The following is a 23,999-nucleotide window of genomic DNA, read 5'->3' on the forward strand; positions in this document are numbered from 1 at the left end:
TTTTGGATGGTGTGATTATTCCATAGTCCATAGTCCATTAATAATTGAAACAAAAAATTGAAAAACCACAGGGTGTCTTGAAATTATCGTATTCCGAGTTCGGAGCTTTGTAGGGTATATCCTGTTGACAAGTAAAAATGTTTAAAAAAAATTGCTGTCACTTTGAAAAAAATATCAAAGTTGCCAATATTTGTTCAAAAGTACCTGATTTAATATTCTAGCTATGTTGTACTTCCCTTTTGAACAAAAATTGGAAAAATAAAACTTTTATTTTTTGAGATAAAGCTGTGTTTTCAAGAAATGTCTTTTCATTTATATTTTAATATTTTAAATAATAATCATCATCACCATATTTCAAAATGAATGTCAACCATTGATACTTTTTATTTGAAGAAAACATGATGAAAAGTTTGAAGCTTCAGACCCATATATCTTTGTAAAGACCCCCCCCTATATTTTTTATTTTATTTTTTCGAGATTCCTAAGATTTTTCCCTACAAGATCCCCGACTTGGAATACGTTAATTTTGCGACACCCTGTATATTCCACATTGAACATTTATTGAATGTTGTAAATATTAATGATTGTTATTTTTGTAAAACATTTTTACATATAAAAAATTTTTATATAAAAATATAAAATATTTGTTATTTAAAAATATAATTTGCTTCCGGTTGTTATCGTTGTATGTACATTGGTGTATACACATTGGTGCGATGTCAAAAAATCTTTTGAAACAAAGTATCGAAAAAGCAATAATTTTTACATCTTTAACACTTTTCAAAATTCACCGTAGAGTTCGCGCGAAAATTTAACGTTATGCAACACAAAATACCAAAAGCTCAAATTGCTAGATCCCATGTTTTACAATAAGGAATTAAAGTATGTAATTTCACTTAAAAGTCAAAATGACATTTATTTTTGTTCTCTATGTAAGGTTATAAGAAGAAATATTGGAAGAAATCAACGTTAGACAAAGACTTTAGAAATAAGCCTATTTCGGTACCTTTGAGAGCAATCATAGTTCAATCGTTTTCCTTAAAAAACAAAAATTTGTTTTCAATCAAAATAATCACATTTGTCGTAGTTTCTATAAAATACTTTACACTGATTTAATTTGAAAATAATTTCCGGTAACCTCCAAATATCATACATATCATAAAATTTTGTAATTATTACGTCAGTTTGTACTGACAAAAAATTTTTTTTACCATAATAAATAAACTATGTACTAAAAGGTGAGAATGGAATGTGAGAATATAACCTCTGGTTATTAAAATTTGTTCATTTTAATTAAAATATTGTTAAAATAACTAACAATTAATTACAATACAAACATTTCCGATAATAAAATATTAATACTTATTAAAAAAAAATATGTACATTTATCTATTTTTAAGAGTGAATCAACCAACAATTTTAATTTATCTACGTTGCTCTTCCACTAATTATAATTTATAATTTTTACATATGGAATTCAATTAAAACTATTTGATAGTAATTTTGAAAAACCAAGTTAATAATTTACAACTATTTACAATAAACGACGTTCACAGTGATCCTCCCTATTAACGTCAAAAAAGCTCTATTAATTGCTACATTTCCATGTCTTATATTTTCTTGACGTATCTCAGAAATAAGCGAATGTTTGAAGTTATTGTAGATTATATCATTAAGAATAGAAGTGAGTCTTTTTTGTGGTAAGCCCAGAGATTGAAGACCGAGATGAAGTCGAGGTCGCCAACTGGGCGAAGCACAAAAAGACCATCAACTCTGAATGATATACGAGTATACTATTTTATTTTCAAGCGGATGACAAAAAATATCGGACATGAACTCTTTAGTTTTTTTTGGTGCAAAATGACAATTTTCAAACTTACAATTTTTAAATTTTAAGGCACCAGTAATTCCTAGTTCTTTTGTTGTAATATTATTAGTACTTGAAGGTTCAATAATATTAGTAAAGTCTACTGAAGTCTAGTCATCCGTGCGCATGGGCGACTCGTGTTACACCACAGTGGCACCGGTTAAATATTGGGTAGTAATTTCGTAATTTCGCTATTCAAGAGATTTTTTTTTAATCGGAATAATTTAATTATTAAATATTTCGTGTAACTATTGATAAATAAATTGTGAGAAATGCTTCAAATGACCTTACATTTGACTCGGTCGAGCCGCCTGTGGACATTTCAACTCCTAGTTTCAAATCCGGTTACAAAAAAAAAAAACACTTCAACTGTTTCTATGGAGAAAGGCGAGATTTTCGACCGCCTAAAGATAAAATTTTTTAATCAATTCTGAACGATAAAGATGAAAATAAAATATTACAAACATATGTATTTTCAGAATATGTGAAAGCATACGAAAATGAAGAACCTTTGTTAAATAGATTTGTGATTTGGTTGAAGATATCTTTAAATAGGTTCATTAGTTGCGTAATCATATTGATTTGTGGGAGACAATTAAACGTTAAAATTGCTATTAAATAATTAAAGTCTTGAAGGGTTGAACTGATGTCATTTAGATAGTGGCAAATGTTTGAATAGGAGAATCAAAGTTCGGGGAGTTGTTGTGAAAATCTGGAGAATGGTGGATTGTTGAAGCGAATTGACATCATTACGGGTCAAGTTTTGGGCTGTTTTATTAAGGAAAACGAGTAGAAAGTGCATAACAGTGAGAATATCCGCTCCTATTGAAACAACTCCCGCCATATCGATCCGAACCTACTGCAGCTTCACATGATGTCTATTGAACACCTTCAAATTAATGAACATCTACTATTATCAAATTCAACAACTCCATAAAATTAATTGGTTTCCGAAGGAATATCAATAAATATAATTCGGGATTATGCAAACAAGCGAAAACTCCAAAGTACAGTAATTAAAAGTAATGGCCCTCCCCTCTGTACATAGGTGGAAAACTTGAAAGAAACAACAAACATTTACTAGAGGTAAGGTATTCCGAGTCACGTCCACGGTTTTACTTGACTTCATTTTATACGTAAGAAATCTTGTGAGATGTTTGGGGATGTTTAACTTTTGTGTGTACTTAATACCGCTAAGATCGAAGATTGGGATAAAGTAAGAGGCGGAAAACCTGTCTCTTCCATCTCTGCAAAGTACTAATTACCAACAAGAAACACTTATCTCCTGCGTCAACCAAAAATGGCTACTCCCCACACGCCAAACACTATTTCATGCAACTTACGTTAAACTTTGGCTCTTTTATTTGCTCGCAACTCTCAGATCAAATCAATTCCGTAAAATTTGAAACTTTCAGTCGACTCTAAATATTGCAACACCTCGGATCTCTCAAGTTGTGGTCGTTGCATTAATGTGCAATACAGTTCAGTACTCCGCATAAGTGATACATTATTAATAGTGTTATTCAAGCAAAGCCACAAACTGAGTTTGAGACCTCGGATTAAACTTTCAAATGTGAAACTCCCAAATTTTGGATAAGAAATCCAGATGCAGTTAATCCCCAACTAGGTACAAGAAGTGAGTCCTTCCGGAATGACTGAACGAACGGTGTAAATAATAGGTGATCGGTTTTTGCGTGTTCTGCAGATTCACGACGAAAGCTCTGTTGTCCGATTGGGGTTTGGCTGACAGAAAGCACGCCAACTGGAACAGGAGAGAATAACTTCTTCACACTGATGAGACCAGATTCTGTCTATATCTCGGATAGACACATCTTGCTCAATGAACGTGGCGTAAATTTTAATGACCTACTGGCATCGACTTTGACAAGATCCACTCTAAATTTTTGATCGACTCTGGGGCGTCGTGTCTACGCGAGGCTAATAGGAAAAATGCAAACGTCAAATGAATCGGCATAAAATCGTAATTTAAATTCAATAGAGCATATGTGAGAGAAGATTAACTCCGGGGGTTGGTCTGCTTTATGGCCGGGAGATAAGATAGTTGCTAAAATAAGAAAACTGCAGTTCCGGAGTTCCTTGTTGAGAAGTGAAATGGTATAAACAAGACTGGACAGTGCGGGAAAAGTGAGAAATACAATTCTGTAACCGTGTGTTCATTTTGAAGAATGTCAAGCGATCTCGTTTATTTTATTAATAGCGGTGCTGGGAAAACGTATCGGGGACTTGGGCCACGTTACATTCGAATAAAAATATCAAATCTGAAAAATACTTGCCGTGTAATAAAAAGATTTTTACATTAAATTACAATTCTGAATGTGATATACAGGGTGTTATTGAAATGCGTGACCAAATTTTAACCACGATCTGGCTTCATGTAGAACTCGGAAAAAATATTTAAAAAATTCTATGTCAGAAAATAAAATGACATTTATTTTTTGAGCTACAATTTTTTTAAATTGCTTTTAGTCTTCTACGTTGTCCCACAACCTCGTAGGTAAAATTTTGGCACATTTAAAAATACACCGTGTATATCATATTGTATAAAATGTACACCAGTGCGAAGTAATCTCTAGGAAATATGCTGTAAAACAAGGAAACCGGTTGAGCGCCGTGAAAAAAGTGAAGTGTGATTAATTTTCGCTCACAGTGTGTTCGTCCAGTGAGCACAAATAAACTGTGTTGAATTTTTGTAATAAAAATCTCTTTACAACGTTTGGAGAAGAATTATTGTTGTTAACTTGGAGCGAAATGTTCCTGGAAATACGAGTAAAATTTCCTTTATTCTTATTGTAAATTTAGATAAACATTTGTTTACATCGCGGAAATCAGTTTGGAAAGTCGTAAACAAAGATTTCAACAACATGTAATCTTGAAGAATTTCCTGCGGTTAAGCAGTATGGCTCCTGAAGGCAGAGCTTAATCTTAATTATCACACTTAGTGTTTTACAGCAGCAAAATAAATCTCCCTTGTTTATGTTGAAAAGAATAATAAAATATCATTTGAAAATAAATACTGCTTTTTAATTAAGTGTTTTGTATTTTGACACGTTATTATTCTTGCCTTTGCATTTAATTAAAGTAAAAAATTAACAAGCAGCAATTTTGACTAACTTGAAATTTGTTTTTTCAACGTAAATTGTTGAAGAGTAAAATCTAAGAACAATAAGGAATGAGGTAATTATCTATTGATTTAAATTTAAACCGGCTTTCAAAAGGAAATCACAATAAGGGATAATTGAATATGAAGAAACATTTCGAATTAAGTTGGCAAACTTTACAACACCGTCGGCTTGTTATCGCTCTACAATACTACATTTCAAGGACCCGTTCAACAAGTTTGCAACCATCTTGCCACTATTTTACAAACAGAAATCCTCAACGATCTAAACCTCAGATGTGTACCACACAACAAAGTCCCCAACAACTTCGTTCTTTTACCATTCACATCAAAATCTTTAGAATAAAAAACTAATTAATCAAAATATAACCGAACCCACAAGTGTAATTTTAATTAACAATGCTTACTCGTGCCAGTTCTTTTTCCTTTTTTCAAGAAGTAAATTCTGCAGAAAGGGAGTACATATTTTGTTATTTTAATTTTGGTCTGACGCAGACAGCTCTATTGTGCTGCTTTAATTCCCCGTAATAATAAAGCAAAATGTAAGTGTTCTTTGATACAAAATAGTTATTTGTGTATCAAGGCCAAAAAGTGTCTGAGCTTTGTGGCCGAGGCGCAGCTGAGGCTTGAAAACAGGCGAGGAGAAAAGGCACTTTTTGGCAGAGGTGTACATTCAATTTTTTAGGCGACCGCACGAACTACAAAGCAAAAGACATCATTGGAAAAATTAGAAATTTATTTTGTATCTAACTTTTTCAAATAGATACATTTATTAATACATACATACAGGGTGTTATTGAAAGTTGTACAGATACATTAACCACGAGTTACTGGCTTCATGTAGAACTCGGAAAAAATATTTAAAAAATTCTATGTCAAAAAATAAAATGACATTTATTTTTTGAGCTACAATTTTTTTTAATTGCTTTTAGTCTTCTACGTTGTCAAACAACCTCGTAGGTAAAATTTCGGCACATTTTAAAAATACACCCTGTATATCATATTTTATAAAACGTACACCAATGCGGTTTCCTTGTTTTAAAGCATATTTCCTATAGGTTACTTCGCATTGGCGTATATTTTATAAAACATGATATACAGGGTGTATTTTTAAAATGTGCCGAAATTTTACCTACGATGTTGTTTAACAACGTAGAAGACTAAAAAGAAATTGTAGCTCAAAAAATAAATGTTATTTTATATAGATAGATATTTTTTCCGAGTTCTACATTAAGCCAGTAGCTCGTGGTTAAAATATCTGTACAACTTTGAATAACACCCTGTATTAACAATTTTTTTAATAGTATTTGTTATCAGCTTGCCAACGAAACTAGTAATTTACTATTTGCGTAGAATTACTTATTTATATAATTTACGTTACATTACTTACTAAACAGCTTCCGAAAAAGTGAGTCCGCGCAAAAGAGTTACTTTTCGTCCGCTGGTGACCTTGTGAGTACGTAAAATTATTAAGAAATGTTGACTAAATGATAAATCGAGTCAAAAGGGACTTTTAGTCCAGGAGAGGGTCAAATAATTTCAGGTGTCGGCACCTGAAAAGGGCAAAAGGGTCAGGTAGGTTTTGTTAACTCAGTTTGTAGTTACGCTGGCATTTCTCAGAATTAAAAAAAGTCTGTGGCTGTGTATCGATGAATTGTTTTTCATTTTTAGGTGAGAGAATTTTGTATTTTTAAAATACAGCAAGTGAGAATAGAAATGCTGCACTTGGTCCCTTCTGAGGAGTAGGTGTTAATGTATTAAATACGGCCCAGTTCGGTTTCTCGGGCGTGTTTATTTATATGGCTGTCTTGTGCTCTGCGTGACTCAGAAGATCCAGCAAGGTCTTTCCACTAAAAGACGAATACGAGAGGGAAAACAATTCCTCTTGATTGTATGTATTAGCATTACAGGTAACGACTGTAGAAGAGTCGAGTAAAGCAATTTGATCATTTGAATAGTGCCGATCAATAGTGTTGAAAGTTTGTCTGCGAAGCGGGAAAGCTATTCATAGAATCCACACGTTTAACAAATTTATCCTGCTAATTGTATCGGTTTTGGAACGTGTCAAATAAGGTGCAAAAGTGCATAGTTCTGTTCGGGTTAGTCAAAATCGTGAGGACACTGAGGAACACGATGTTGACAGTTGTCGTGGAAATTTGTACCTTTCAGGTCCGCCTATCAAAATAAGAACCATTAACGAGGTGTTGGGAGGACAGTTTGCAATTTGTCACAATGAAACAACAGCAACAGTAAAGGGGTTGTAAACGAGTCGAGGATCGTCATCGACACATAAAGACGATTTGTCGTTTTTGCGGTTTAAGTAATTAGGTAGAAGTTGTATTAACGTGGAAATGATCATTGTCGGTTTAGCGGAGGGAAGTCGTAATTCGTCTGAGATTTAATTGCGTTACCATAAGATTTAACCTGACTTCCGACGATCGCTTCCTGATTATGACAACACAGTGCGGAGGCAGAAGAGCAGATGGCGCTTCCCAGCTAGGCAAGCAAGAGACGCACCGCCGCTTCCGTCCCCGACCCTCTGCGTTCCGCCGCCGCCGAAAACCACAACAAACCACCGCAAGCTGGCCCTCTCAACGCACCCTTTATTATTACCACCGATACGTGGTCGGCATACGACATACCACCTGAATATATTTACTCCGTAATTGTAACTACCTAAATTATTCCGCTCCGGGGTACAGATCCCACTTCTGATTTTCTTAAAGCGGGAGAATGGTTTTCTGCGTTGCGGCACACGTACCTCACGTATAGCGTTGCGTTCGGTACATGTAAACAATAGCCGAGTGGACGCATTAACGACGCCGTTGCAATACTAATGCAAAGTAAAATTGCACACGTCACCGACGGATCGATATTGTGCACATAATACCGGCCAAGTGGTCAATTGAATGCACAAATTCGCACTCGTTCGGTGGCTTCGCTCTAGCAGAAATTGGTTGGAGTCAACCCCTGCAGAACCGAGCTCGATTGCTGCCTCCGAATCGATAAAGGTGAAGTGACTGAAACTGCGATATCTTAAGACCAGATTATGTGGAAGATAAGAACGAGTTACAAGAGCTGTAAGTGTCTCAATTCGGAAAATAAATGATTATTTGAACGTCTCCAAATTTTACACTAGATCCAGAAGTGCACATTTCTGCTAAATAAATAGATTCCAAACTCAGACATCCCATAAAAGTTTTTTGAAAAACGTTAAACAGACTTGTAGAATATTCCACTAATTCCTATCAACTCACTTAATTTATTAAAATTATTCCTACAGAAGATCTGAAATCACATCATACAGCGTGTTCCAAAACTATCGCCAAAAAATGTTTCACATCAATTTCCCATTTCAGTATTAACGCGAAATCGTAATCAAACTTTTTTTATGCGTCGGTTTTACCAAAGTTCAAATTACATTATAAAAGTGGCAACATTGTACAGAAGGTGTTCTAAATATGATAATAATACGCAGCAGTAATCACAGCAACTATTTTTTTTTATAGTGTACAGGCATAGTAACGATCTATACATTGCAAATTGTAAGGTAAATCGATGTTGCCAAATGTAAAATAAAAAAAATAATAAATAAAACATGCGTTTAGAAAGCCTGGTAAAAGAAGAAAAAAGTTTTTTTTAATGAAAATGTCAGTTATGTCCATATGCCCATCTTAAAATAACATGAATAGACCTACACACATAGAGTCTTTAGATACATGATCACTTTGTTCCAGCCTTTGCAACTCTTTATTTTCTGGAGAGATACAAAAATTATTTTTTTTTAAATGATGTATTATTCAATACAGCATATTTTACCATGTTCTGTAACATTTTGGCGGCAGTTTTGAAACACCCTGTATAATTCACGAAGTTAGTTATTTATTACAAAAATTGTTGGCAATAATAAATTTGATAACTACCTTTATAGTAATTTATTTAAAAATTAATTAGATTTTTTTGAGACCTCAGATATCTGTATACATACATACAGTGTGTCTCCAGATAGGTGAAATGACTCTTGTAAAAGATAAAAAATCCTCGATTTAAATTTTCATTTTCTGGGGTGCAGCCCTGCTTGGTTAATGACTAATTTCTAAGATAATTTTAATTTTGAAAAATCAAGTATGCCTTGGAAATTTTCAAAAAAACCTATTTTCCTATAAAGTACCTTTTATGTGACAAATACGACAAAAAGCTATTAAGGAAAGCTGTTTAGAATCAATATCTAGGCCCCTATACCAAATTTTAAAATCATCGGCCAACTATAATTTTTCATCATTTTAAGGTTTATTTCACAAATCAAAGAATTTTATTTTTAACAGTTCTCTTATTATGAGAAAAAAAATTCACACTTATATTATTACTACAAGTTACTCGCTTAACACTAATAAGTTATAATTAAATAAAAGTAAATTAAAACCTTAAGATTAAATGGAAAAAAAAATAAAAAATCATGGTTGGCCGATAATTTTGAAATTTTGTCTAAAGGCCTAGATGTTAATTCTAAACAACTTTTCTTAATAACTTTTTGTCGTATTTACCACATAAAAGGCACTTTACTCTACAGAAAAATAGGTTTTTTAAACATTTTCAAGGCATACTTGACTTTTCAAAACTAAAATCCTGTTAAAAATTAGTCTTTAACCAAGTAGGGCTAAACCCCAAAAAATGAAAATTTAAATCGAATTTTTTTTATTTTTTAGAAGAGTCGTTTCACCTATCCGGGGACACACTGTAGATACAATCTTATACGAGGTGATAATAAAAATCAATTCAGGTATTTATAAACTATTTGTAAAATTTTCATATTGCTTCTTATTATTACTATTTATATTATTTGCATTTAGTATCTGTTTTTATCCTCGTTATAGCATGATTCACCTAATAAAAAATTTAAATACAACATGTTATCCATTATAAAAGCTGCTATCTTGATAGTGTTTACACGATTTGAAATATTTGTATAAAAAAGAGAAATCAATAAAATTGTGTTTTGATAAAAACATTAAAGTTGGAATCATTATCGGTGGGGCTACTGTTACTGTCGTTAGTTTGTTTTATTTTAATTTATTGTTTTTAATGTTCCAACTGGAGGTTTTTATTTGAGTAAAAAAGTTGGTGGTACTTCCGGTTAATCATCGTGGAAGAAATTAACTGAAGATCTTATTTGACTTCTTTACATTTATAAAACTTTCCCTTTTAAGAATATATTTAATTAGGAAATCTTATGCTTATTCATCTTTTCCGTTGCATTTTCTTCTTCTCCTTTTATTAGTACCATTAGTTTTACTAAATTATTATGTGACAACGTTGGAGTATATGCAAACATCGCCTCCCGACGGTTGCTTGTGAGTCTTTCCTTCTTGTAAATACAAGAAATGTCTGTTTAGAAGTAAAAGGACACGTTGTCGGCGCTCACAAAGTGAAATCGTACACAGATGAGGCACGCTGGGTATGACTCGAATGCCTCGAGCCTCATAGGTTCGACTGGAAAGAGCTCACCTTTCGGTGACGCTCAGCTAAAATAACCAACGACGTTTAGACCATAGACCTGTCTAAGAAATCGTAATGGAGCTGCCTCACCACCTCAGTCACACTGCACATTTATACTTTTACAACAGGTAACAATGAAAACCTGAAAGAAAAACTGCGAAGCGAAATTTAATTTTGAAAACTGAAGTCTATTCGCTCGTGCTGTGATCACAAGTGTCCGGATTCCTGATGCAAAATCAATTTGTAGTTTTAATTCATACCCAGCGGTCCAGTATTAATTTTGGAATGTCGTTCGGTGTTACAGCTTTATATGTGTCCCAACAGTTGTAAAGTAAACCAACAGAAGTGATTAGATCGAGTGACAGTTCATTAGTGTAAAAACGCCACACAAGCGTCGGTTCTAATCTAAGACTGCAATTTCGCCGGCCTTGCCGTCGAGTAATTTAAAATTTCGTGCGACTGCATGTGTCAGTCATAAGATTTTTGATGGGTCTAGATATTGAGAAAAATGTGTATTAAAGTAGTCAGAAGCGGCGCGGAAGTACGATCGGAAGTGCATGCAGACCAAGGAAGCATCTAATTAGAGTATTATCGGAAAGTTCATCGAATGGGGCAAAATTTAAATCAAATTCTGTAGAGCTGCGGGCCTAATAATCAGAGTTTGTTAGTGATATTGCTCTTGCTGATGCCGGTTTATAAAGTAATTTCATTAATATCTTCCTTATACACAAGTTTCACAACTTTATTTCGCAACAATGTGCTTTTAAGTTGGACAAAAGGTCTGTTATAAGCAATACTAAGGGCGCATTACTGTACCACTCCAGTCGAGTCAAAATTTGCGGCTCACGTGCTTTCAAAATTTTTGCCTTCCTTAAACTGCACTCGAATAATCTATCTGCGCGTCGGAAATTAAAATCGATTGGATGGCAGCGAAAGGATGTCCTACGTCTGAACCGCACACACGGTGGTGGATTTTCGACCCCTTTCCAATCTCACATGTGACGGGGGTGCTTTCGTCTCGTGGCCACTCGACAAAATCAAAATCATGAAAATTACTGATCTGCACCGGAGACTCGTTGCAAAACTAGGGTCCCGACAAATTCCCGACCTTTGCTATCCTCACTGCTGTTTAGACATACTTCACATATTCACCGCTAAAAGTCAATGCGGAGTTTTGGCCAAAGTTTAATCGTGGACTTGCTACACCGAACACTGACCCTCACAATTACACATTTCACCAAATTTTTTCAATCGATTATTTTGTAATTATGATCAGGTTTCATTAAAAAAAATGTTTCACGTGTGATGATCGTCTAGCAAGAATTTAAACCACTTCGACTCCCATTAAAAAAGACACATTCGAAGAAAAATCGGAAATTGACATTGACTAGTAATTTCAGGAATAATCTCCGCAGTCCTTTGCCATAATTTTCCTCGCAGTTAAATCTTGAGATAAATCTTTTGAAATTTTTCCTGAAGTTAATCCCGCACTGTTTGAACAAATCCTTGTGAAAAAGAACTCAGCAATATGCAGCGTTTTACGTTTCCACTGACACCACGTGATCTTTAAATGTTTCCCAAACTGTGTTTTCATAAAACACGCAAGATTGGTATCTATCAGGCATCTTTGCTTAAAAGTGAATTTTTAAGTCATCAAACACAAATTTTAAAATGGTGAATTGGAACGTGTATTTTTTTATTCATATTCGGAATTTTGCTCTGGTTATTTAGAAAAAGTTAGGAAACAATTTCAATAACGTATGAAAAAATTTTTTATTGACACAAATTAGAGAGTGGATTACAAAAGTAAAATATAGATATGAATAAAAATTTTGTAAAAAATAATAATAAATGTGATGTGCAGTATTATGGAATAAAATTAACTAATTAACAAACAGAATCAAACAATTATTTTAAACAACAATAACCTGGAAGCTAATAACAACAAATGAAATAAAATCTGACAAACATAAAATAGTTTATGTAAATAATTTTTAAATCTAGTTTTGAACAATTGCTGTGAAGGTTTTTCAGGCATTACACATAGCTCTGTTATACAGGGTGTCTCAAAATTCGCGAATTCCGAATTCAGAGCGTTGTAGGGGATCACTTCAGTAGTCCAAATATGGAAATTTAAAAACAATCGGGACTCCCCCCACAAAGATACATTGGTCTGAAGGTGCACTCTTTGAAGTGCGTTTTCTTCAAATACAGGCTGAAAAGTTCAGTGTTTATTGTTATTTATGGTGTAGATGATGATTGTGGAAATTAATAACGTAAAACAATTTTTTAAAGAATAGCTTTATTTTAGAGTAAAAAAATCTTAAATTTTTGTAATTTTTCTTAAAAATGGAACGGCAACGTAGCTAGAATAGTATTTTGTCACTGTGGATATGAAGGCTGGCTGCTATGTATTGAACAAAATGAAAATGCTAATATCTTCTTCAGGAAGAGGAAATTTTTTTCCTAAGTATTTTTCGAGCTCCACTGGGTCCTTCCTTACCACGCTCTGAATTCGGAATTCGCGAATTTTGAGACACCCTGTAGACCCTTTGTTATTTAATAATAAATTGCCAATGTCAGTTCAGTAAGACTTTTACTATACAGTGTGTCACACTTACGATGAAGACAGCCGGATATTTTCGTTATCTGCAGAAACAAATATTTGAATTTTTGCACAGTCGTACAGCTTCATGAAACATATTTTGTGAGATACATACTCAACGGTGGGTTGTAAGATTTCGTGAATAGGAAGGACTAATTTTCCATATTTTGCTAACCGTTAGAGATATCAAAAGACGTTATCAGGAAAAGTTGTTTAGAATTTAATTTTGACCCCACATACTGAGTTTCAATACAAAATTCGCATTTTGATTTTTTCAAATAAAAGTAGGTATACAGGGTGTCTCTGAAATACGTGGGTTCATTTTAATCAGTGAAAGAACTCGCCAATTTATGAAACTTTTCTCTATAACATTTTGCAAAATTCGCAAAAGTATTCCAAGATTTTTTGCCCCCCAATGTTTACCAAACGAGTTGTTTTGTGTGACTAACTAGTCTCTATTTTTTGTAATCATGAGAATTTTAATTTTATTTATTTAATTTTTTCTATAGCAATGTAACTTTTTGACAAGGATCCGTTTCTTTAACAACAGAAAAATTTCGCCCTCACCCATAGGCGGATATGTACACACTTTGATGAATAATATATTCCAAATTTTTATTTTCAAATTTTAATAAAGTGCTATGAAAACAAAAAAAACTTGTAAAAATATATACAGTGTCCTCGAAATGCATCTCAAAAAAATCGGTAGTTGGTGACGATGAACAGAAGATAAATAGAATTTTTTTTTTAGTAAAGGTTTTTTTGTTTTTGAGATATACATATAGCATTGAAAATTTGCTCGAAATTTCTAGTACCCTACTGAGTTGAAGTAGTTGAGAAAAATGAAAAAGGTAGTGGAAATTTCGAGGAAATTTTTTATATCTCAAAACCAAAAACACTTTTACTCATAAAAAATTTTATATTTAACTTCTATTCATCGTCACCAACTACCGTCTTTTTCTTTTGACATGCATTTCGAGGACACTGTTTATGTAATAATAAACTATTTTTTCTTCATTTGACAAAAGTTGAAAGTTGAAAGAAATATTGAAATACAAACTGATTTTGAAAGTAAGAATTATTTAAAATTACAAAAAAATCAAAACGGCGATTTTGCGTATAAAATCGGTACAAGAGGTCACAATTAGATTCTGAACAACTTTCTTTAACAACTTCATTCGATATTTCGAACGAGAAACAAAATACATACAGATGTATCTAGAATGGAGCTTATTCTCAAGATCGCAGTTGGCTGGGCTTACACCTGAAAGTTGATTTAGCTGCCTAAAAAGACGCAACTCTTGAAGTTCTACGAGTGTGCAAAAGTTCAAATCTTCGCTTTTGAAGATAACAACAATATCAAGCTGTCTTCATCTTAAGTGAGACACACTGTATGAAAATGGTGCCAAGGTGTCAAAGAGTAGCAAACTCTTGATTGTCTAAAGAGGTGGTCATTCGACCTTGAGAATAATTTTCATATTATAAAATTCGCTGGAGGGATTTGTTCTTAAATACTATTTCGGTATTAGAATATATTTGTAAAATTATGATCTGAAATTTTGTTTGGAAAATTGGAGAAAACGGAAAATTACGTCGGCCTACACATTTCCTATTTTAGTTTCCACATTCTCGCTTTAATATTATAACGTTTAATATTTCCCTGTTTACTCTTATATAAAAAGTACTCCTGCTGGTAAATAAGCATCGTAGCAAATTTCATTTTGCTGGCGGAGAATCTAACTGGTTTAAAAAAAACAGCGGAAGAAATAATTTTTTAAACATTATATTTTTGTTTAAATGGAAGCGTACGTATTAAAATATGAATTTATTATTTGTGGTGGGAGTGAATGTGAGGATGAAAAAATGAAAAAATCAAATTTATTTTGTTTGAGATTCAAGAAGGTAGAGGAGAGGAGGGGAAAAGTGCGTGAGGACGTGTAGATATGTGGGTGTAAGTTTTGCTGGTTTCATGTTTAAATCGGAGCAAGCCGTGAGCTTTTCCTTTCTTAGCAGTCGTTAATTAGTGCATTAGTGTAAGAGGATTGAAAACCTTTTTGATTTGTTTGTAGGAAGAGGCAACAGGTCGTCTGTTTAGAAGGAAGATCTCGGTGTGGCTGTAAGGATTTTCGTTGAAGTTGGCCTGTTCGCAATCTCAAGTCAAGTCAAGGCAAGACTTTTACTCAACAGACTGGGAGACATTCATTATTTCAATACAATGAACCGCACCATTTAACAATTTTACACCCAAATTACACACGTTAACACGAGCCTTCTCAGCTCGTATATTATTTCTGGAAGATTTAATGCCCACTAAATGTGGCGAAAAATAAGCGCCGATGGAAGCCGTGTTTATCACATAATTAGATCACAATTCTTGTTCTTGACGAAATAAAAACTCAATCCGTAAATGGCGGAAGAGCGCGACGGCGCTAAGCCGGGGCCAGTCTATATATAAATCTTGTATTTTCGCGTACCCTTACGTTTTGATAAGAACGGAGATAGCAAAATGTATGGCCCCGAGTGCCGTATCGGTGTTGTGGTGGAAGAGCAGAAAGGAGGTGCAAATTTAAAGTTCGGATGGTTGCCTAGCCTAGGAGATAAGTGGCGACGCAGCCGTCTGAATCGTGAAGCAATTATTTGGAAGTAATTCGAAAAACAGTATTAAAATTAATGAGCATATTTTAATTGAAACATTGTGCGTTTGCAGTGTTGAACGAATGAGGTGGAAATTCTCGAGAGACATAGGGCGGGCGGGCAGCTATGAAAAGGTAGATCAACAAACGCAACCCTGGCAAATAAAGCATGTAAACCTCTTTATAATCAAGCCTGTTTCTCCATTTATACACTATTTAGGCGTGAATTTATCATAGCTTGCGTATAAAATGAAGGAAACACAATAGACAAAGCCCTTTGTGTGCGTCACATTTAAAATTTAGTGCACTCAGACTCAACTGAATTTACAGCTAAACAGGTTAGTCGTTACTTAAAATTCAAACTTGGATCATTCTTTCACTCCTTCGTCGTATTTTTCGAATCATTCTTCTTGCCGTTTTCAACAAAAGTAGATTTCTTCCGAATATTTTAAATTTCATTTCGCCCAAAAATAGAATTACGCTCACTTAAATGAAATCTTGCAGCAATACCGCCACCCTAACCCTCATCAACTTCAGACCTAATATATTCATTCTATCACAATGCACTCGCATTCTACGCCAATATCCACAACCTCAAACCGACGGCTCACAGTCACCGACAATATCATCCACACCAATAATATCATTCCTAATTACTCAAATCCACCTCCGGACTTTTGTATTTCCCTCTCTCCTCCACATCAAAATCATCCTCACCCAAAATATTACGATATTCGCTTCTTTCCGACGATTGTAGAGTGTCTGTTTGAATTTTTGTCGCGACAATATCGCTTCCGACACACAATTATTGCAAATTTAGTTGCGATATTTCAGCCATAATCGTATAACATCGCGGCAAGACCACGGGACATTGCAAAATTTTATGAACAATTAAAGTCGAAATCGTAAGCGAAATGCTTCAGAGAAAAATAGTTTTTAGTTGCGCTACCCGACGAATTGCCATAAACCCTCGAATTGTCATGAATGTAATAGCTGAGGTTGCGACACACCCGTAACGGATATCCTGAGAGGGAAAAGGATACCTCCAATAACAGAGAACATTTCCTCGTTCAACTTGATAATAAGCTGTTATTACCGATGCTCTCTGTCTTCTATTATTCATTTAATTACGTTAGAACCAACAAATCATCCAATAAAAAATATTTTTATTAGTTTTTTACAAGCAACGGAATTTATTCTCGTTATTACTTAAAAGAACAACCTCTCGCAAGATATTCATTTTTTATTAAACTTGTTTGGGGATAATTTATTCCATTAGTGGAGGTTTTGTTCTCGAATTTGTTCCTGACAAATGAATACATTTTTAAAATCCCTGTCTTAAACTACTCACCCCACAAAAATTATCGCAACATTTCACTTAATAACTCCCCAGTGTACAGAATAAATTAAGAAAAATCTCAAACAAATCGCTTAAATAAAATCAATAAATATTGCTGAAAACTTATCGTCCAAACTTGAATCGCACTTATTCCTGGCATCAAAGTACGACACAACTAATTTCATTTCTCTCATTATCGATTTTAAATGATACCAAACGTACTCAACGGGATTTAGATCTGGACGACCAACAGACCAATTCGAAATTTTCAAAATTACAGTTGTAATAGTTTTCATTACGACTTTCACATTTGCACCAATCACTGATCAGCATGATCCCCAAATGGATTCAAAACATATTTAATCAAGCTCTGTGATATTACGCGCGGACAGATTTAAGGGGATACACTTTCTTGATATTTTCAAAAAATCAATTTTTTTTTTATAGATTTATTGCTTATAGTTACTTTTAAGAATATTTTAAGCGTTTAAAAATGTAAAAAAACATTTTAAACATTTCAAACTGGTGGACAAAATACAGGGTGTCTCAAAATTCGCGAATTCCGAATTCAGAGCGTGGTAGGGAAGGTCCCAGTGGAGCTCGAAAAATACTTAGAAAAAAAATTCGCCCTTCCTGAAGAAGATATAAGCACTGTGACAAAATACTATTCTAGCTACGTTGCCGTTCCATTTTTAAGAAAAATTACAAAAATTTAAGATTTTTTTACTCCAAAGTAAAGCTATTCTTCAAAAAATTGTTTTACATTATGATTTTCCACAATCATCTACACCATAAATAACAATAAACACTGAACTTTTCAGTCTGTATTTGAAGAAAACGCAGTTCAAAAAGTGCACCTTCAGACCAATGTATCTTTGTGGGCGGAGTTCCGATTTTTTTTTAAATTTCCATATTTGGACTACTGAAGTGATCCCCTACAACGCTGTGAATTCGGAATTCGCGAATTTTGAGACACCCTGTATACCGAGATCCACTTTTATTAATTTATAAAACGCACAGTTTTTTTTTCAAACAGGTATTTCTACCAAAAAAAAATTGTTTTTCCTTATACATACTACACTTTAGCCATTTCTTTCTTTACATTTTTTAATTTTTCGGACAATGTCTGACAAAAAAAAAATTCCACCATCAACAAGGATTTTCATTCGGTTTTTTTTTTAATTTGTTCATAAAACTATAATTTATGTACATATTTGTGAAAAATAATAGTAATTTATTATACCAGTTTTATAAGACACCATATTGTCGCACGCGTTTTTTAGAGCACGAGGAGCGCAGCGACGAGTGCTATAAAGCAAACAAGTGCGACAAAATGGCTTATAAAACGAGTATAATACAATATTTTTTCTATTTTGCCCCTTAAATTAAAAAAAAGTTCAAAACGTAATGCTAGGAAAATTATATTTGGCAAATATAAGGGTTGGTAACGCTGGTAAATAGGCGAACAATTGTAAGTTTTGAATTTAAAGTGTCGTGAAATGCAGTGATCACCTAGTAACAACTCACTATGAGTCACTGCCAACATTAAAAATTTAAGTAAATGTTCTTGAACACGTATCGAAAAGAGCTCCTTTTCGAAACCCGTTTGAGTGTTATACTGACTGTGTTATAGGTGCAAAATAGAAAAAAATTCTTTTATGTATTTAACAGTCGGGCCAAAAAGTAGTAGCATGTCTAGTACCTGCTTTTTTCTTCACTTCGGTATTATGTCCTTCACGTTTTTGCGGCTTTTTTCATATTGAATAAAATTGAATCTGGTGACCAAAGCGAGTTATCCTAATTTATTCGTGAATTCTTTTACAAAAATTAACAAAGGCGAAGACAAAGAAGCTTCACGCACGACTCTCACGGTACAAAATGTCATGTCGAAAATTTTGTTCTTAATGTGTGTTCCATTATGCAGTCGGCGTTAATTTTAAATTAGACGTCCATGGTGTGAGTTGAAATTTTAATGTCAAAGTTAAGGGTTAGGTGAAATAAAATATTTATCATTTAAACGAAGGAGTATTCGAGAATGAGCAGTCGATGGGGTTAATCTGGCGACTCCTTTCGTGACCGTCGGCAACAAGGCGAGTCTTTCGGGACATCTGGACGAATTTCTGGTTTCTGTCTAAAAGGACACCACCACTTGGGCGCAAGCCAACAAGCTGGCAATTAATTTATTTCGGATTGTTGCACGTCAGGCTGGTGCGTTAAGTGTGACCGTGTTATTGGATGTAAGCTGGATTTTTTACCGTGGATGATTTTAGTGTTTGCCCCACGATAAAATGAGTTATTGTGAATTCTTGTCACTGATGAACAAGTCGGTTGCGAACGTACGAAGAGAACGTGTCAGTCTGAGATATTTGCTGTTTTTCTTTGCTCTACTTGTGCACCCATTACTACACGTTTGATCTGTACAGACATGAAAATTGCATGTCTTATCCATTTGCTCGTAGGTATTTTAAGCTGTCGTTTTCTACAAGTCTACTACCTTTTACTGCCAACTTTGTTAAAAATGTTTAAAATAACTTTTCGCTTTATTAGATGTCTGGCACTTGCACGTCCTTTTCCAATAATTTACATGTAAGTTACTCCTCGGTTACCGGAATTCGGTTTCATTGCTACGAAACAATATACGAGATAAGGGAAGTCTGCGATTTTTTAGACGACCGATCTTTCCTTTTTCCCGAAAACCGAACGGGAACGTTCATGCGTGGAACCAAATAATTCACATTAAATCCAACACATGCTGAAAGAACACGAATATGATTTAAAATAACGATAAACGAAAAGCTTTAAGAGCTTGAAAGACTCTTCTTCGTGCCGAACATACCGAGAAAATATGAACAATCACTTTCCGCCAGAGTGTTTTTTATTGAAAACGAATAAAACAAAGTCATGTCGAGATGACGTTCGATGTGCAAAAAACACATTCGATCTAATGGAAAACGCTTTACATATCGCAACGATAGTTTCACATAAAACTATATTTTCCACCTCTTTGTACAAAATTTACACGATAACACAAAAATTGAAAAAAATGCTCTCTATCGCGTGTTATCGTACAATTCATAGTTCAACTCCATCAAATCATATACTGAAATTTTCCACATGCTTAACACAATTCTTGGTCTCTTCCGTTTTGTTTTCGTCCAGATCTCTGTATTTTTTGTTGACAAATTCCAAGATAACAGTCTCCTTTGTGCCGATATTATAAAATTTTTCAATTGCTCCGAATGGAATGAAACCTTGTCCATTATTAACCAACAGTCAATTTACTTTGTTCAACATTTTTCTACAAATTATTCCGAAGCATCAAGTTTTAAACTCATTCTGATCTGACTTTGAAACGCTCTAACTCTCTTGCAGAGCCAGGGAGAATAGTTATTTGTGCATCTTTTTTCTGGCCGAGGCGCAGCCGAGGCTTGAAAACAGGCGAGGACATAAGACACTTTTTGGCAGAGGTGCACATTAAATTTTTCAGGAGACGGCACGAACTACAAAGCAAAAGATTGGAAAAATTACAAATTTATTTTGTATCTACTTTTTTTAATAAATACAGATTAACAATTTTTTTTAGTATTTGTTATCAGCTTGTCAACAAAACTAGAAATTTACTATTTTCAATACAATTACTTATAATTTACTTATAATTTATGGTGACAGGACAATTATCGGTTTTGTCGGTTTCGTTGCTAATTTGCTAAACAGACCAACAGATGGCTGCTTAATTATTAAAAATAAGCGATATGCATTTTGCATAAAATCCGCTCTTTAGTTATTAAAACAATTATTTTTTTAGAGTTTTCATCAGCAAAATAGAAATAAAAATTTTGTGGTGCGTATCTGTAGGCAACAATAGGTTGCGTGTCATATTTTAGTTAAGTACATTTTGAACAGGTACAGAAGAGCGTGTGGTGTAATTAAATCTGTATTTACGGATATGTAACAGTGAAGTTTTTGCAATTGGAAAATTATAGAATGTCGGCAAAAAGTTTCGTTGATGGTATTGCAATAGCAATGTTTCTTGAACTAGGGGCGTAAGTTAATTTGGAATGAAAGATGGGCAAGGCGACGATTTTAAGGCGAAGAGCAACAGAGGAACAAAGCATCAGAAATGGCGGAATAAGGTCTGTAAAAAGGAGGTGACTTTTGTGTACTTGTTCAATTATGCAAATACAGTGCTTCTTGCGGACCCTTCTGACTACGCGCGGCAGTACGGTGAGCGATTGCGATATGGCAAACAGATTTATGGTAGCAATTACAACAGAATTCTCGTAGGAGTCTTTCTTGAAATCAAATTCCATGCCGTTATGTGCTACCGTAAGATGAGTATTCATCTCGCATAATTCTGGAGCCTTGCTAGGCAATCTTATGCCAATAAAACTGTTCAAGAGGAAGATTCAAATTCGTCACAATTTTATCATATTTATGTTACGTATAATCCTAGAGAGTTAAATAAACTCCACCAGAGTCGTCCAAAATTTGCTCGACAATTTGTCATCAAGACATCTTATTTCTTTACGAATAAAACTGTCTCCGGTAATAAACGTTCCAACAAATAAATTTTATTGGATTTGGTTTTTAAAAAGAGAAGGCCTAACCACCTCAAATCTCTCCTTCATCGCTGATTCGGCCAACAAATTCTTCTTCGATTACGTCAATTCTAATTTTCAACGCCTTTTTAAACTAATATGAAGCCCAGACAAATTAATTATCTTGTTGTAACGCTTCCTTCCAAGAAATTACCGCTGTCAGTGTGACGTACAGAACAATACATGCTGAAAGTGAGGTTATCCAAACAATCATGGACATTTACATTGCCAGGGTTTTGGGATTTAATCAACTGCTACAGCAAAACCTACAATATAGATTACCTAAATTATATTAAATAGTTCAAAACACATCTGCACTGAAAATAAATCTGCTTAAAAACGCACAAATAACATTGTGCAACTGACTTTTGAAGCGCCATCTCGTGTACAAAATGTTTCCTACACATAAGGTTATTATTAGGTGGAATTTATTGAAGCACTGTGTAATTCGTTTTTGATTCACACATGCGCAATAAAACTAGTTCTGTACGCTGCAAACTGCAGACAACATCGACCCTTTTTCCTATAATTTAATCATCATCTTGATGATTTCCTCTTGAGTGGCAAAATACATCGATTCTGACTCCACTTGTTTGGTATCAAGTACGTTTTATTATTCGCATTACACATCCTTCTCAAGAGTCTATTTAAGATTCCCTTTGCTTCGAAGCATAACTGTTATTAACTCAATCTGTGCGCAGTGTTTCCTAGAAGAACAGAGACATGATGTAAGGGTGGTCCGTAAAAGGAATTAATGTTCGCAATGTTAATAAACCGTCGTTTAAATTAAAAACTAGTTGAGGGTCTAATTCTTTAATTAAAAAATGTGTCTTGTAAGTTTAGGTACAGTAAAACTACTGTAATGTAGAGATGGGTCAATAACTCGAGGGCATTTGAAATTCTGAATGATTAAAAAAATAACACTAAAAATTATAAAATATAAGAAATATACTGTAGGTACTTCTGTACTTACTTTTTAAATATTTCTAAGATTTTGTAAAAATAGTGAATCCTAAATATTACTTTGATCCACATGTCAGAATCAGTAATAGTTTATATTTATCAAAATACAATATGTTTCAAAAACTGTATGATCAAGAGCGGCTGTTGAAAACAAAAACTTCGAAAATTTGCGGCATTATAGTGCTTGTAACTTCCTAAGGAATTCTGACTTAAACCCTAAATAAACCGAACAAAGACCCTACTTAAAGAAATTTATTGTCATATTGTGCCTGTCAATCACTAGAGGGTCTCCAACAAATATTTTGAGTACTACCCCAGGTAATTTTTTTCTCCGAGGCCGGCTAGTGATTGACAGGTACAATATCACAATAAATTTCTTTAAGTAGGGTCTTTGTTGGGTTTATTTATGACTTAAGCCAAAATTCCTTAGGAAGATAAAAATACTATACACATAATCACAGACTAAAACTCAATCTCGGTCAAATGTTAGTAATAATGACTCAGTCATATAGGAACCGTTCTGAAACCACAGTCATTTTTGATCTTCGCTTATGACTATAACTATTGTAATAATAACAATATTTACGGCTGAATTATTCAAGTTAAGGCATACGTTTTGAAATGCAAAGTAATGAATATGTACCAAATTTTATTTTCAAAGAAATAAACAAAAAAAAAATTTTAAACTATAAAAGAAATACACCGTAGTCGAGCAATTTGTTGTCAAAAATATTTGAAGCACAATAAACACACTATACAGGGTGATTCAAGTTTTACCGCTCATACGATTAACCCTATTAAAAAATTAGTAAAAATTACGAAATTTTAGGGTTACATTCCCTTGATATTAGGCTTCAAATGGGTGCAATCAATTTTCCCTTATCACTTTACTCAGTCATAAAATTAAAAAAAAAATGTTTTTCATACACTCTCATAATTAATTAATTCAAACAACACATTTATGAAATTCGCATCAAAAGAAAATTATTAGTTCTTGAATTATTCGAATTTTAACATTAACAGCAAAAAAAGACCAAGATTTACAACTACAGTATATAAATAAATACCTCATTGTTGGTAAACAGCCAACAAACATCTGTTGAGAACTTTTCTAGTAATTTTTAAGTCCCTAAAGGGTACCAACAACCCACGTCAACCTCTTTTGTTGAAGTGACCGCCCAATTTAATAATAAATCAAAGCTAAATTTTGCACTTTAATATCAGATTACATTTATTTAAAAACCGGTGATGTTTTCATGATGTCAATGACAGCAAATTTTTGCTGAATATTTGAAAGGACTCTCAGTGAAAAATTATGTAAATTAATGTAGCGGTTATTGAATTAAAACGAAATATTGA

At 33.7% G+C, this 23,999-nt stretch overlaps 1 protein-coding gene across 2 annotated transcripts in view; it reads right to left on the reverse strand.

The window, feature by feature from the left end:
• Positions 1-23,999, reverse strand: part of LOC138139739 (neurotrimin-like) — a 133,965-nt gene that overhangs the window by 65,604 nt on the left and 44,362 nt on the right. The window lies entirely within an intron of this gene.

The sequence above is a fragment of the Tenebrio molitor genome, chromosome X, assembly GCF_963966145.1.
Source record: "Tenebrio molitor chromosome X, icTenMoli1.1, whole genome shotgun sequence".
Lineage (NCBI taxonomy): Eukaryota > Metazoa > Arthropoda > Insecta > Coleoptera > Tenebrionidae > Tenebrio > Tenebrio molitor.